The following is a 16106-nucleotide window of genomic DNA, read 5'->3' on the forward strand; positions in this document are numbered from 1 at the left end:
ACTCTGGACTATGTAAATTCAAAATGGAGAAGGAGAATTATTATTAAATACCATAATGACATTAACTTGAGTCATGTAGTGTAGGAAGCATGCAAAAAGGTGTGAGCCAGTTGTATCTGATTCTAGATTTGATATTTTTTTTATGACTAAGCAGAAGAGGAAACTAGAAATCTTTACTACTTTGGGGGAAAGAAAGTCCTTCATCAAATAATTGGTTTTTACAAATAGTTTAATTCCAAAACTGAAATCAGGAAGTGGTTTATTAAAGGGCATGGATTGTTTTCAGTTAATTTAGTAGCATTTTCAGGAAAGGCCTGTCCATCTCGGGCAACCTGTCACATTTATGTTTCTTTTTTCAAGATACAAAATAGCATCTTCTCCTAAATGATGTATTTTCTAGATCCTCCAACCCATCAGTGGAATCTGTGTCAAAAGTTAATTTTCTGATGGTTTGCTTGCAGTTTCTAGTGAACTGCTAATTTCTAGCAAGACTACTGCCTTAATGGAACTTAAACAGTTTTTTAAAGTTAACTTTGGCATATTTAATGTACCCAAATATCAGTGAACTTTCACTGCAACAGAATATGGAGAATGCAGGAAATTAATTCTGATTCTTAGTTTGTTCCTGGGGCAACGTGACTAGGCAGCACCCTTTCCCCAAGCTTCTTGGTGAACTTACAATTGAGTCCTTACGCAGTATTCCTATTCTGCACACCCACGTACGTTCCTTTAGAATACTGAGAGTTTTCATCTTTCCACAATTGAATTTTAAAGCAGGAAGTTTTCTACAGAACATGCACAAAATGTCTGAGGAAATGTTTTAATAAGGAATAAAAAGGAACTGCGAGACTGGGGTCACAAGATCACACAGTGTTCATTTTTTTTATGCAGTGTGTGACAGTAGCTTTACATTGCTTTGTCTTTTTTAAATATTTTCTGAGTTAGTTTGGTTAAGAAACAAAATTACGATGCTTAAGAACACAGTCACTTTTGTCCCTGCATTGCTAAAACACTTACTCACTGGTACTAGTTAATACCTGCTATTTTAAATCTACAGTGGAAAATTATCTTCTGATGGCAGTGATATTTCCAAAAAACTCAGAAGTAAAATTATCTGCTTGAATGCCCAATGTGTTCTCCAGTTTGTGTTTTGTACAAGCGTCTCAATATTCTCTCCAGCACTCACAATGCAGGTCACCATAGCTTGCGAGATATGGCACTTGCTGGCTGTTTCATAACAGAGCTTACGAATTCTGGGATCATGTTTGTAAACACTGTAACCATGTGCGCGCGGCCACGTGGCGAGGCATCAGAATGACCTGGAACTCCTACTTGAGAGGTAAACCCTGGCGCCAATACTAATGTAACTAAGCCAACTAACTCTCTTTAACTCTCTCTTCAGTGTACTCCCATTGCAGCCGCGTGAAGCAGAGCAGGAGGTTATTTGAAGGGGAAAGTGATTTTTTTGCTTGCATACAGCACACGTGAATGTATGTTACATTTGTTTGTGTCAAGACAGGCCCCTCCTCAGATGTAAACAAATTAACAGTGCTGAATATTTCATTATTTTCCTTGAAAACTTAAGAAATACTTATTTCTGCTCCCAGAAAGACAATGAAACTTTGAGCTTGCGGGTCCCTGTAATACAGCCCTTTGAAAAAACAAAATACCCCCCCCCCACACACACACACTACCCCAAATCCCCAACATTCATGATTTTTAAAGGGTGCGTAACCAGAGTTTCCAGTGCCACAAGTACTCCTGTTCTTTTTGCAAATCAACTTTGGACACACATAACACAGATACCAAGTCTGTAGTATATTGCTGGCTCTGTGCTGTTGAAATTAAGACCACAGTTCAGGCGTTTGAGGAAGTAGCCTCTAAATTATTTCTGTTTATCAGCAGAAGTTGCAAGAAGCTATAGATATGACCAGTACAAATAAAAGTCACAAGTCTTTCATTTCCTCTTAACACAAGATTAGAAATTACAGCCACCCAAAGAAAGTTTTTTGGGCCCTAACCATGTGCTCGATGTGTTCCAATAAATACCACAGAAAAAGGGGGGGAAAAATAAGCAGTGTCCCTGCCCATCTATAGTGATTCTGTTTCAAGTGCAGCTGTGAATCTCATTTGCTGTTGACCTTTGCTATGAGAACTGAGAATAGGACAAAGAGTTAAACTGTTACCAATCCCTGCTGAGTTTGCACTTCCCAGGACATTTAAGCTTCTGTGGGTGTGAGGGGAAGGAAGAAAAATAAATAAATCACGCCCCAAACCAAAACAAGGGGGGGGGGGGAAAAAGTACAAAGTGAATTTTTTTTCCTGAGTAGTTATATCTTGTTATCTTAATGCAAGGTACAGTAGATAAATGAGTCCTTGAACCGTGAACTTCTAAGGAGAGCTGCAAAAAGTCAATACAATTTTAGCTGAGTGACTGGGAATAAGAGTGCTTTGTCTTTTCTGCCTAGGCTACAGGAGGCAATTTAATCCAGTGACACACAGCTATTTAAACCTCTTGTGTGCTATATTCCAATGGCCTGCTAAAATAAACCAAGATGATGGCATTTCTCTCCTAACAATAATGGGATTGTGGCGCCAAATGTTAGCATCAAATATTAGCGGCTTCAAACTATTTACATTTTGCTGAGGCTCATCACTTCAGCCTGAATAGAAAACGCTCCCCAGTTTGCTAATTAAATGGAAATGAGAAAAAGTATCCATTGGTTTTAGAATGTTTTTGAAATCTTGCCAAATAGTAAAATGTTACTGGAATTCCTAGTAGCCTTTGTGGCAAGCAGAAAATAATTTTACTCGCTATCATACGCAAGTTCAACTACCGCTGTCCAGCTCCAGTTCTCTGTCAAGCAAGAAAGCTTCTATTTTTAGTTCACCACAGACGACCTCATTCTAAGCTCTAGTGCTGAATATCGCTTAATCGTAACACAAGGGAGATTAGAACAGAATTTGTTCATGAAATACCCTGACCAGTCAGCCCTGTAATTTGCAATGGTGGCTATCCGTAATTGGAAACCTGGACTGGAAATATGGATTTTGGGAATCTCAGTGAGCACAGCTGATGCTTGAAATATTGCACTCTCCTGACTGTTACATAACAGCCCTGGGAATTCTGGGACCATGTTTGTAAACAGTGCAGCCATGTGCGCGCAACCCACGTGGTGACTCAAGTCTCACTGGATCTGAAAACTCTTAATGAGAAGAAACGGTGTGGAAGCAAGGGAGAGTAAAGTCTAAGTGTGTTTCTCTCAATCCCTTTCCAAAGGTTTTGACAGCAGAACTGGATTCCTAAATATGACCCCCCCCCCCAAAAAAAAATTCCTTATACTCTGGTGACCATAGCCTTGGACAGCATTTCTAGCACTAGCTGTATGAAACTCAGTCTCTATATGAAAACTGTTTAAATCCTGAAGAAACAAGATCCATTTTTATTTTGCTTTAGAATACATTTCAAGATTAATTATAATATTCCATCATTCCTGGTACAGCCTCGTGTAAATGCACTGCAAACTGAAGTTTACAGATTTGATTAACCAAGATTTCACAGAGCAGGGACATTCTCAAATAAAAACTAAAGAAAGAGCCAAGTATCAACGTGAAACCATCAGTGGAATGAAGAGAGAGAGAAAAATTTACCCTGTTTGATTCAGGTTTCAGAAATAACAGATGACATTTAAAGGCCATTAGTGCTTTTAGGATTATGTTACAGAACCCTCCTCTCACTCCTAACCAGATCTGTGTACGCTACCTCTTGCAACAGGGAACATTTTTGACAACAAATGGAACTTGCTCTTTTGATGAGCTCAACTGCTACGTATGACATTTGTGCGAGGGTTCATGAGCTCCACTTGGCCTTAAAAGTGATAAGCCAAGTCATAATGCCATTCACATGGTAGCTTTGAGGAAATTCATGGGAACAGTTTGCAGACTGTGGGAGATCTCATCTTGATGGGAGGATTTAGGGCATTAAAGGTTAATGGGAATGATCGGAGTACCTTGCTCATTGAGCTGATACTATACACCCCGCTCCCATACACTGCAATTAGCTGACAACATGCTATTTTAAACTCTAATTAGCTCATTGTGAAAGCGTTTTTTTGTTAGAGGTGTGCAGAAGAACTGGTGTTGGCAGTGAAATTGTGATAGTTTCCTTTCCTCTCCCTCCCCCCATCCATTATCCCCATTTCACCTGAAGGGGTTGTTTTAGCTATTTTGCTATCCAAGTAATATTCATCAGCGATCCTTTCCACCAAATGAAAAACGATATTTAAATACAACTTGCGTCATTTTGTTTGAGTGGGGCCAGCTTAAAACCACAGCACTTGTTCACCAAAGGAGGTTGTACTCGTTCATGGACAGAAAACACTAATAAAAATTTGCCTTGGAAATAAGTGAAAAGCCATTTGTTTCTGCTTCTAGTTTCCATTTCCTAACATTGCTACTTCTGTTATCTCAGTAAGAGCAGCCAGTTATCTGCTAAAGTCTGCTTGGACAGGAAAGAGGGTTAAGGCACTGGGACTCAGGGTTCTGTTCCATCTCTGCCACAAACTTCCTGTGTGTACTTGGGTAAGCCATTGAGAGTTTGATCCAAAGATTACTGAAGCGAATGGAAAGACTCTCACTGGCTTCAGTGCCGCTTTGCATCAGCACCTTAACATATCTGTATCTTGAGTCCCAACCACTGCCTATAAATTGTATCCCTTCCTCCCGCTTTTTGTCTGTCTTGTCAATTCATAATGTTAGCATTTTAAGGCAGAAACTTTCTTTTGTGATGTTGGTTGGGATTTCTAGGCCTCCTGCATTACAAACAGCAAGTAATTTTACTTTGTTTTGAAAATTATTCAAGAAAGGGATTGTCTAAGTCTCCCTCTGTAGCAGTGCTTCTGTTGTTGAGTTCTGAAAGCAAGCTACTACTACTGCACCTTCTTACTTTTTGACAATCTACTTTGCTGCATTAAGTGGGATAGGGATTGCCCTATTTTATGCTGGTAAGGCTCTGGGCATAAGGACCCTTGGTCCTTGATTGGAGTCCAAGGTGCTACTAGAATACAAATGATAAATAGTCATTCACTATCCATTCTGCTTATATTTAAGAACATCAGGACTGCCACTACCAAATTAGACCAGTGATCCATCTACTCCAATATCTGGTGTCTGACCCTTTAGTATTCCATACCAGATGCTCCAGAGGAAGATTTAAAAAAAAAATCTGAAAAACAATTGCAGCAGGTAGTTATAGACCCACCTGTGCACAGGGAAAGTTTCTTCACAATCTCCGTTAGCTACAGGGTTTATTTTTAAAGGGAAATCATTAACTTGAAATCTAGTCAAAATTTTAAAAAGTATTACAAGTAGTTTCAGCTACTACATCTGCCCCTGAGTCCTTCTGCCCATTTTCATGGTTTAACAGCTACATTTCCTCCCTTTTTTAACCAAAAACAAAGTAACATTTTTTCTCCCACCCTGCCCCCATTGCTGAAGAATATAAGAAGCTGACTAAATAATGCCTCAATTCTCCAAGCTGCTCTATGCGCACAGGCCCGTTTGTCCCTGTGGAGCCCCTCTGAAGCCAATGGGGTTCTGTGTAAGCAGCATGGTTTGCTAGCACAGAGTAATTTGCAGGATCACAGCCGGACTATACGCAGGAGACAGCAGAACTGCCACAGAATGCTGTCAAATACAAAAATACACTTTTTCCTCTAATCTCTGTCAGTTACAGTTCTCAGATGTGACTCGTAGCAATTGTAGGCAGAAAAGATTCAGAAAGAAGTACGGTTAAGTTGAAGCTGTCCCTTCCCATTATATGGACATCATTAGGTGCTGTTGATGATTTGCTCTTCTTCCTCATTCCCTTCCCCTCTCCATAATCTTCCTTCCTATGACCAAGGTGATATACAAATAAAAAGGGCACAACTTTTTACCTTTTTACCTTTTCAGGATGTATGGTGGCCTGTAAAGGGTTTTATTTTGTCCACTCTCATTGATATTCCTAAAGTCTGATCTTTCCTATTTTTGGTGGCTGACCTCCTGGATGTCTCAGGGCTTGGCTACACTGGTGCTTTACAGCGCTGCAACTTTCTCGCTCAGGGGTGTGAAAAACGCAAGTTACAGCGTTGTAAAGCGCCAGTGTAAACACTGCCCCAGTGCTGGGACCGCGGGTCCCAGCGCTGTAAGCTAATCCCCACGAGGAGGTGGAGTACCTGCAGCGCTGGGAGAGCTCTCCCCTAGTGCTGGCGCCGCGACCACACTTGTACTTCAAAGCGCTGCCGCGGGAGCGCTCCCGCAGCAGCGCTGTACAGCTCTAAGTGTAGCCATACCCTCAGAGGAAATGCAGTCTGTGCTCGCACACATCAACTTAATGGGCAGAGTGTTGAACATTTAACAAAGACTTCCTTTCCCCAAAATGTCTTAGTCATACAAGTTAAATAGGTGTTAAAAAAGGGCCTAATTTATAACCCCTTTCCCTCTCACTTACTCAGCTTTCACTTTCTTGACTTTCGTGATGTTGTCATTTCAATAACTCCGTTAGCTTTCTTGACAGACAAGATCTGAATTTTTAAAAATAGCAAGAAAAACAAAACAAAAACTTAGTTAATTTAAAGAAACATTTTTCAGGCCTTCTTTAATATACTAATAAGGACCAAGGGAGAGGCAAAGTCCAATTTATTTTAATCTTTTGCCGGTTGCCTTTCAAGAGTGGAAGTGCATTTGCTCTAAATTCTGCATGTATTTTAAAACTTACAGGTTGTCATGATGCTGTGACTCTTTTTTGGGGGGTGGCGGGGAGGAGAGCAACTTCTGGTTTTAGTGCAATAACAGAACATTTTCCTCACAGTAGTCATTGCCACACAAAGGGAAGTAAAGCAATTTTTACACAAGAAGAAATATGCACTCATTCTTTTCTTTTTGCTTACATAACAGCTGAAAGAGCTGTGTGTGCTCTGGCAAGTATAAATATGGTATAACTTCAAAGTATGAGACTTCAAACAAAAATGAAAGGGTACTGAAAGAACACACAGATTAAACAAAGATTAAAAAAAAAAGTAGCAGGCGCAAGAAAAAGGGGTGTGATCCAGGAGTAGTTGCTACCTCTAGTACTAACTAGAGAAAGAACACCAGTAATAATGGAACTGGGTTAGGCATTAAAGTCAAGGGCAATGCCCTCTAATATCAAGATCAGGCCCAGTATTAACATGGTGTACTCTTTTTGGCTTCCCTCTGCACTAGTGGCCCAAGAGGAGGAATAAAAAGGCAATGCAAGATCAGAAGAGCCATTTTTAAACATCTGCTCTCCTCCATAACCTTTACTCCTGTCTTCCTTACTTTTCTACTCAGCTGCTGCGAAACTAATCTTGGCTCAAGAAAAACTCCAAAAAGAAAACAAAACAAGCCCCTCTTCACTCATTGTGAAGAGTCTGAATGAAATAGAACCAGAAGTTGGATGCTATACAGACAACTGCACCAAGGAAATAAAGTGATAGATCAAAAAGAACCCATCAGTATGTAATGGTAAAGCACAACCACTGTAATTAAATTAATGCAAGATGGAAGCAACATGAAACAAATGAGGACATGTCACTAAATAGCAGCAGAAATGCATATAACACGGCACATGGATTATTATACATAGTCTGTTTTATGACAGCAATACCCAGACACAGCTGGATGAAATCTAAATATGCAGAAGGATTCTGCTGAGGTTCAAGCATCAATTGCTTTCCTGTCCACAAGAAAACCACCACGTACCCTGGATTCATTTCCCAAAGCATGTGATATGCATTGCCGTTCCCCGAGTACTTGCCTGTGGAAAGTGGTTGTAAAGGCTTTAGAATTTTATCAGACAGCAAAGACTAAAACTCTGCTTTAAGCTGGTGTTAATATTTTCAGGATGAATAATACTTTTTGGCTGAGGTTCCTAAAGGTCTAACAATATGCATGGTATAGCCAAAATGCCTCTCTACTCTTCCTTATACCATAACCTGTTTGGCAACTTTTTGTCAAATTCACAATGAAGTATGAACTAAATTGTCAGTTGGGGTGCTTCCAACAGATTTATTTTCATCTGCTCTTCCGGTAACCAGCCTGGCAAATCAACAATATGATTACCACCTCCTTTGAAACAGATTGAAGGCATTGTTCTTTTGTTGAGCAAATAGGGAGATGTCTACAGAGCTTCTTATGCTTTGAGAACTGAAACTTGCCTTACAGTGGTATTCGCTTTCGCAACAATAACGCCTCTGTGTGTGTCAACATGTCTCATTAAGTAATAACTCCTTCCAAAAAATTTGATTTTATTTATAAAGTTGGTATGATTGAGGATTTCATTTTTGTTTGCTAAAGATGAGATTGTTACGGTATTCAGAAGCAATGAGTAATTCCAAATTAAGGAAGAAAATATAAGTTACTGTGGGATCCTTGTATTGTTAAAAGCAGCTTGTGGTGAAAGCTTTTGGTGATGGAATCTTCAAAGAAGAGGGGAAAAAAGTAGCCTCATATCAAACACCTTTACAACATTTATTTAATCCCTCCTGAATCTAAATATCAGTCAACCCCAAGCAAGTGTGCTTGCAGAGCATGAATGCAATCAGGACAAGGGGGGAAAAAAGCATTATTTGACAAAGTCGCTAACGTAACAAAAATGCAGAAAGTTCAGCCAAAACCAACCTATTGCATCCCCCTTCTGCCCCCACAGATCCCAAAATTCACAATAATTTCCCTGTGAGAAGCAAGGACGTTCCCTCTGGTCTGCACTCACTAACTATGCCAGGGCAGTTACTAGGAATTCTGGGATATCGTTTGTAAACACTAAAACCACGTGCACACAACCACATGGAGAGTCATCATCCTGACCTTAAACATGTACCCACCTGGTATACCATGGCATCAGTGTTGTTATATTGAAGCCAAATCAGTATCCGTTATTCTACTTATAGCGTCTCATGCCAAAACATTTGGAAGACAGACAGAACTCTTGAGTGTTTAAGCATTATAAGGAGACAAGTCATTTTAATCTTAAGAACCAAAATGTAATAGTAAGTATAATGTGTTTCATGTGCACAGTAAAGAATACATAGGCAATGTTGAGGTAATTATCCTTTTCTTACATGCCAATGAAAAATTCATGTTTAAACTTGAGGAGTCCTCTAGGATGTTTCTCTGGTGAAGCACAAGTTTTCAAGGTCTCACGCTGGTTTCTAAAATGATGCAAGCTTAGTAGTGGTATTGTACAAGAAAGATACTTTTTCTTACAATTAGATTACATCAACTTAGTAGTTTGAAAAACTTTAAGATGGCTGACCTGTATGTGTGGAAAACTGTCTTGTTGAGCTCCTTATTAAGTCCACTTTGTAAAGTTATCTTATGTACTAACCGCCTCACTTCTTTTTTTACCTCACACAAAAAGAGCACAGAATACTCTTCCCATGCACAGTAGACTTTTTTGTAAACTCAGCCTCCATAGCTCACTCTTTAGCTAGGCACCTCTGAGGCACCCACCCAAAACCGAAGTGCCCTAATATGCAAATTTATGCTTTTGATACTGGAAAATCTTTCTGGATTTTTACTAAGTGGAGGTGTAAGACACTGCAGTGGAGAACTGGGAATGCATTAATTTATATCTCATTATGGAAATTTTACTCATCTCTTTGCTCTTCAACAAGGTCTACGAAATAAGTACACCTTCCATGCATCACATTTCTACAGTATCCGTACATGGAGGTGCCCTCTTAAAGCACACACTAATACACTTCTGAAAATGTTGAAATACCATTTAAGGTGCTTAATTTTAATTTCCAGCTAAACCTGAGCATATGACAGGCCTGTTACGTTGCACATGGGGCAATGGAAATGAAATGATTTTTCTTTATATTTAAGATCAAGCGCTGAAGGTCCAATCCTGCAAACCATTACTTGTGTCTGGACTTTGCTGTGACTTGCATGAATAAAAACTATCACATTACAGAAGGCCTCGTCATGGTGGCCATTCCACACACTGCTACAGCATAGCATCTGAATTTTTAACTCAGAATTCACATCCCCTCAGAACATTTTTTAAAAAGGCCCTGAAGTCTGCTTGGATTGATAAGTTTTTGGAAAATGCATGGAAAGAAGTCTGTGCCAGACTTTGAAAGGAACAAATCTAGATGTTGCCTCAGAACACCCAAGTCTGTGTTAAAGAACTGTATATTAAAGGGAGCTGTAAAGCATCATATGTAAGTGCATTTTAAGGGTTTAAAGTTTAAAATTCTTCATTATGACTGATTAGTTAGGCTTTCTTCCTCTTCTAAATCAGTGCAGTTTTTTAAAATGTGAGCCAAACATCTCTTCTCTTCCACCTTTAAAAACTGAGTTCAGGTCATTTGGAAGGTCTTGAAACAAATCAAAACTTTAAGAAACTTATTTCTCCTGCCTATCCTCACACCACAAGACACATGTTCAATCTTTTGAAACTGAACAACTCTTTATTTCTAGTCAGCAGGTCAGTGATTACCCTTGGGATTAGCCCAGTTGATATTTCAAGTTCATATTCTCCTTACTTGACCTCAGATGTCTGTATGCATTGAGCAATTCCCTGGGACTATGGTAATTGACTCAACACGGTCATCTTTCTGATATCCAATCTCTTACCCCATCTCCACCCACATGGGCCACTGAGAAGACCATTACTCATGGTACTTTCTAGTTTTAGTTCTTTGTGTCTGCAGTATACTAGGTAAATATGCACTCACTGATAATCTGAAAAACATACTAAATCAAGCCATGACCAGTTCTCACCAAACTCATTCAGTGTATAAAAGGACATTTCTTCCAGAAACAAGTTAAATGGATAGGTGGGTGTTTGCTGTAATGTACTGTACAGGATCAGAATAATGCTGAAAATGATTGATGCACATAATTCCTATTTGGCTTCCAGCCATGATGCAGTCATATGCTTTACCTCTGGTTCAGACTATAGTCTTTTATTTCCCCTCCCCTTTTGAATCATAGTACATCCCATTCCATTTCAGAATCAGCAGATCAAGCACACAGCCTTTCTAAATGATGTCACAACACTGATTGCTGGCAGACTGCCTTAACAACAAATTGGAGAGCTGGACTACGTAAATACTGTATATTATTTGGCGAAATCGCTTGTGGTTGTGTTCTGCAGCAGTTTCCAAGATAACCACCAACTTTACTTGAAACTTGGCAACTTTATTCAACCACTTTAGGGTTCCAATTGTAAAGCTGGCTTGCAAGAAGTTTCACTGCTGGCTTTGCTGCTACTACCACACTTAATGCTACTGTGTGGCAGTCAAATGATAGCGGAAGAGGGTTAGTTTGATAAGCCAGAATTTGAGCTCATCCAGCGTTTCAGTTTGAAAAATACATGCTTTAATAAGAGATCCTCTTTGCTTCTGTAAAAACAAATATACCACTTAGCGTTTAACTGAACAAATTATTTAAAGTGACTATTTAGACACTCTATTAGAAAACCACTCTGTTGCCATTTACACAAAAATAATTTAGAAAAAAATCAAACATGAAACATTCCCCATAGCTCCCATTTAATTTTGGTAACATTAGCACTACCAGTAAAACATCCACTGAAAATCTGAGCTCATTTATTTTGAAACATGCTTTGTTTTTAGGACCACTTAGATGTCACTAATATTTGTAAATGATCAGGTAGCGGGATAAGTCCCAGGAGTGCAAGGAGCTGTAGTATGTCTTATGGCAACTGCTCAGATTAAGGGAAAATGGCCCCCTTCTAGTTGTGGCAGCTGAAAATTCCAGCTCTGTGGGTAGGAGAGTAATTCTGAAAGTGCCCGGAGTCATCACACTGAAACCACACATTTATGGCCACCTATTTCTGTTACCTAATGCAGAAGCACTGACAACGAGAGCTCTTGGAAATCTGTCCGTCATAACAATGCCTCGGAAGGCACACTTTCCTTGTTCTTTAAACAATGTTGACATGCCAAAGTCTAGGACCATGCGCACTATATCAAAACAATACCAGTTCCCCTGGCTCTTGGCCAGGAACCAATACAATGCCAAAGTCCTAGTTCAAAAGTCTTACTACTAACAACAATTTGGCAGATTTATGAATCTAAGTAATGAAAATGCCTCCCTTCCCTTCCACCCCTTCTTGCCAATATTTATTAATGATTAGTTCAGTATGTGAAAGGTTCTAAAAGGGGTAACACACAACTAATCTCAGAGGTCCTTGGAACCACTGAGATAATTCTGAGGAACTCTTCTCCAAACAAAATTGTTTTCCACTGAAAGATTGCTCACATGCAACGAAGAACAAGAAAATAAAGAACTAATTCAACGAACCAATCACTAAATTTCCCCCAGCCCAGATGCTGGATTTAAACTTTTGCATGGACTTCTCTGACAGGGTTTCTTTGGTACTACATTATATTTCCTGAGCAACTAAGGAAGAGTTACCATAGAACAAGTAAAAGGTAACAGTGCTAACAACAGCATAAACTATATGATACACTTAAATAGTTCCAGTATGTAGCTGCTGGATGTTATTATAATGGACTACACAAAATAATGGGAAAAGCTTTATTTGCTTGATGGAGTAGGAATAAATCCAACTATCTCAACTCAGATTTATCAAGACTCTATGGATATTAATGTTTAAATCTGTGCAATCCTTTGAAAATTAGATACTTTAGTGTAACAGAAGTGAAGGGAAATAATCCACAATGGTAGAAAGCTTTCAAGATGAGAAGAGAGCACATTAAAATGTTACAGGTCTGAGAAAGGAAGAGCTGAAAGGAAGTGTTTCTTTATGACATTAGATGGGTTATACATGCAACGTGATTTACAAATAGTAATGTCTAAATAACAAAATGGGTTGTAACTTCTGTTTATTTATTGGGTGATAGGTGTTATTTAAGATGGGAAAATACCCATTAAAAAAAATAAAACGATCATTGTAAGTAGCCATAAGGACTGGCCAATGAACTGTGCTTATCTTCTGGAGACATGAGTAAAGTGTCCCTTTAATCTGCAAACGCAGCTCATGTGATGGACACTCACTGTTTAAAGCAAATTTGCCTAACTCCTCAAAGATAAGTAGAAGGATGATTTACAAGTGAAATGTTCAACAAATAGTTTTTTGGGGGTGTACTTTAAAAGGGTTGTGTATGCTTTGTGGTGTGGGTTTCTTCACCTTTTGATCATCCACATCACCTTCTAACTGAAACTTATTCATGACTCTTGGCTGTTAACACCTCTCCCTTGAATTTCTTTTACAAACATGCCCTATTTTGCAATTCACAGCCTCCAATACAAGTGCCATCATGGAATACACATGCAAATACACAAATGAATATACATGTTATCCCTTCCACTGCAGCAAGTCAACCTGCCATTATAATGCAAATATAATGGCCTCATTAGCCAGTAAACACCACCCACTCACCTGCTTTTACTGAGGCTAATGACTCCTCATCTCTGAAATTCCTACATTTCTGGTTTTAAGACAAATTATACAACCACACTGCTATTCACTGTTCCTTTTCTCAGTTGCTTATCATGTAGTTCTATCACAGTGATCATTTGCATACTCTCCATCGTGGAAAAAAATCTCATAATGAGACCTTTGGTTGAAACATTTCAGTGGAAGCCTACTATACCACATCACTTTTCTCCCCCACTTCACACTTTGAAAAGGAAAATAGCTAAGCAGAACAAGGACTAGCTGAATTTCCAAGAATCAAAGAGCAAGCAAAAAAGCCTCCTTTTTACCCAGGGTATGAAAATGACTGCAAAGGCTGGAGGAATGGTTTAATGCTAATAAAAACACAACATCAGGACACAGTCATGTCAGGTTTGAAAATCATATGTTTTGGATTTTTTTCCAGTCAGACTGTAGGTACATGCCTTACCTGGCTAAAGGCATTTTAAAACTAATATGCATTATAAAGCATTTTTTTTAGTCACATTGTGTAAGTCACCTAGATCACAGGATTTAACAAGGATGACAAAGATCATAAAGAAAAAGGAAGGCCTTGCTACAACTCTCTTCTCCATTTCTCTCTTTCTCCCCTAGGATAGGGTTTTTTTTTTCCTTCAGTGCCCCTGACCTTGTAGTCCTTAAACTCCACAATCCTTCCCCCCTCTTCTCCCCCTTTGACTGCGCCTGCCTTTGTGTCTGTCTGTCACTCACCAGCAAACCAAATGAAAGCTGATTCATGAGAAGCACAAAGCCAGAAAACAGACTTTCCACGTACAAATTCTCTCACAGATATTCCCCCAAACTAGCCCGAACGCCCAGGCTGTAGGCACCGGATCTATCTTTATCAGAAAGGAAGAGTTTTCTTTTTATCCAAAGAAACTACTCCTCTCCTGCTCCCCCCGTTCTCCCCCATAGCACCAGACACCCCTTTCGCATCAAATAAAACAACAATACATGAAAGCTAGATGCAGAAAATCCCACCAGCTATCACATTCAATCAGAAAAATCCTCCTGAAGTGGAAGAAGAAAACAGGAATCCACCGCAGTTTTAAAACACCTCCCGGGGCTCTTTAAAGAGCACAATAAAATGCGGTGACAGACTCGGCGCAGGAACAGAAGGAAACCCACTGAAAGGGAGGAAAGTGGGGCAACAACAGCAACAACTGATACTAAGAATCATGAAGTCTTTAAAGAAAAAAAAATGATGAACACACTTCCCTGCATTACAAAACTAAATAAATACACCAGCCAGCCCGGGGTGCTGAGAGCAGCTGAAAAGCAAAGTTTGGGATGAGAGCAGCAGCCCAGCCCAGCGGAGGAAAGCGACCAGCTCAGTAGTTTTTAAAACATTTTAAAAACTATATTTGTCAGCCATGTTGGAGAAGCTTCAGAAAAAATTCATTCCCCTCTTTCTACTTGTAGATGAGGCAGCGGAGCCCGGCATCCCAGCCCCCCAGCAGCACGCTAGCCAAGCCCCGCTGAAGGAAAGGGAGAGTTTCGTGGCATTAAGAGAACCGCTCTGACCTCTTTCCGTCCCTCAGCCTTGCAGCAATCCAGCAAATGCAGCCTGCTCCCCTCGCTAACAAATCCTAAAGGGCAGCCATCTTGCTTCCTTCTGCTCCTTTACGAAAGCAACCCGAGCCTCCACATCAATATTCATAAGGCCCCTTTGACGTCTGTTCTCATCACTTGGTGAAGCCCCAGTGTTGCTGTTCTCCGGCTCCCGGCAGCGGGCGTGACTCGCATGTGAACTGGCTCCCCCGCGCCGTGGGCGCTGCTGCGGCACCACACCTCCCGGCTCGCCCGGGCGCTCCCCACACAAAGCCTGGCAATGTTTGGGGGGCTGTACGAGGGACGGCCAGGCCAGGCCAGGGCTGCCCTAAAGCTGCGGAGTGGAGTCCGAAAAGAGAAGGGCCTGGAGGGTTCGGGGTGTGTGTGTGTGTGTGTGTCGCTTCTTTTTGTTGTTGATTTCCCCCTGTTCGTTGACAGGCCCTTTGCAGCCCAGTGCAGCCAGAGGAGCTGGCACGCTTGCCCTCCCCTCACGCCTTATTTGGCACCCCTGTGACTCCCCCTCGCCGTTGGCACCCTCCTCCCCGGCCTGCAGCCCAAGGGGGAGGAGTGGTTATCTGCTCCCCCATCTCTGATGTTGGCTCCTGCTCCTGTCCCTTCTCCTTGGATGACATGGGAGAGTACTGGAGATCCCCTCCCCCCGTTGATGCCGTGCCCTCCCCAGTTTACTCCCCCATCCATCCCTGTGGCTACCACTTGGCTGCTGCTGCTGGGTCCATTGCCAGCATCCCCACTGGGACACCGGCAGCGGCGGTCACGGGTAGGGACTCCGCTGCTGCCATGGCTTCCACCTCTACCACACTCAAGGGAGCTCCTCAGCCAGAAGAAAGGGCCAGGGGGAGAAGATGGGCAAGAGCCCCACCTGGAAGGCAAAGCCCCCCGTAGCGGGGACCGCTCCCCCCCCTCGCAGTGGCCCCGCTTTCGGCCACAGCTTCCTTTCCCTCTGCTATTCTGTCCACCAGCTGTGGGGGCACCTATCCTCCAGCCCCCAGAGCATACGCCTGCCCACCGCCCTGTCATCTGCCCCTGCCCTAGTTCCATCTCTGGTGGCCAGGGCCCTTTT

General features: G+C 41.1%; 1 protein-coding gene across 4 annotated transcripts in view; it reads right to left on the reverse strand.

Moving 5' to 3' along the window:
• TET2 (tet methylcytosine dioxygenase 2) overlaps window positions 1-15279 on the reverse strand; it is a 90384-nt gene extending 75105 nt beyond the window's left edge. For 3 of the 4 annotated variants that reach the window (XM_039540995.1, XM_039540993.1, XM_039540996.1), the window contains exon 1: window positions 14999-15279. The gene's annotated coding sequence lies outside the window, so the exon portion shown is untranslated. Of the gene's footprint in view, window positions 1-6490; window positions 6564-14998 lie in introns of all 4 variants that reach the window. The other variant, XM_039540994.1, reaches the window with a different exon arrangement.
• Window positions 15280-16106: the final 827 nt, after the last annotated feature.

Source organism: Mauremys reevesii, linkage group 5 (genome assembly GCF_016161935.1).
Source record: "Mauremys reevesii isolate NIE-2019 linkage group 5, ASM1616193v1, whole genome shotgun sequence".
In the NCBI taxonomy this organism is placed as follows: Eukaryota; Metazoa; Chordata; order Testudines; family Geoemydidae; genus Mauremys; species Mauremys reevesii.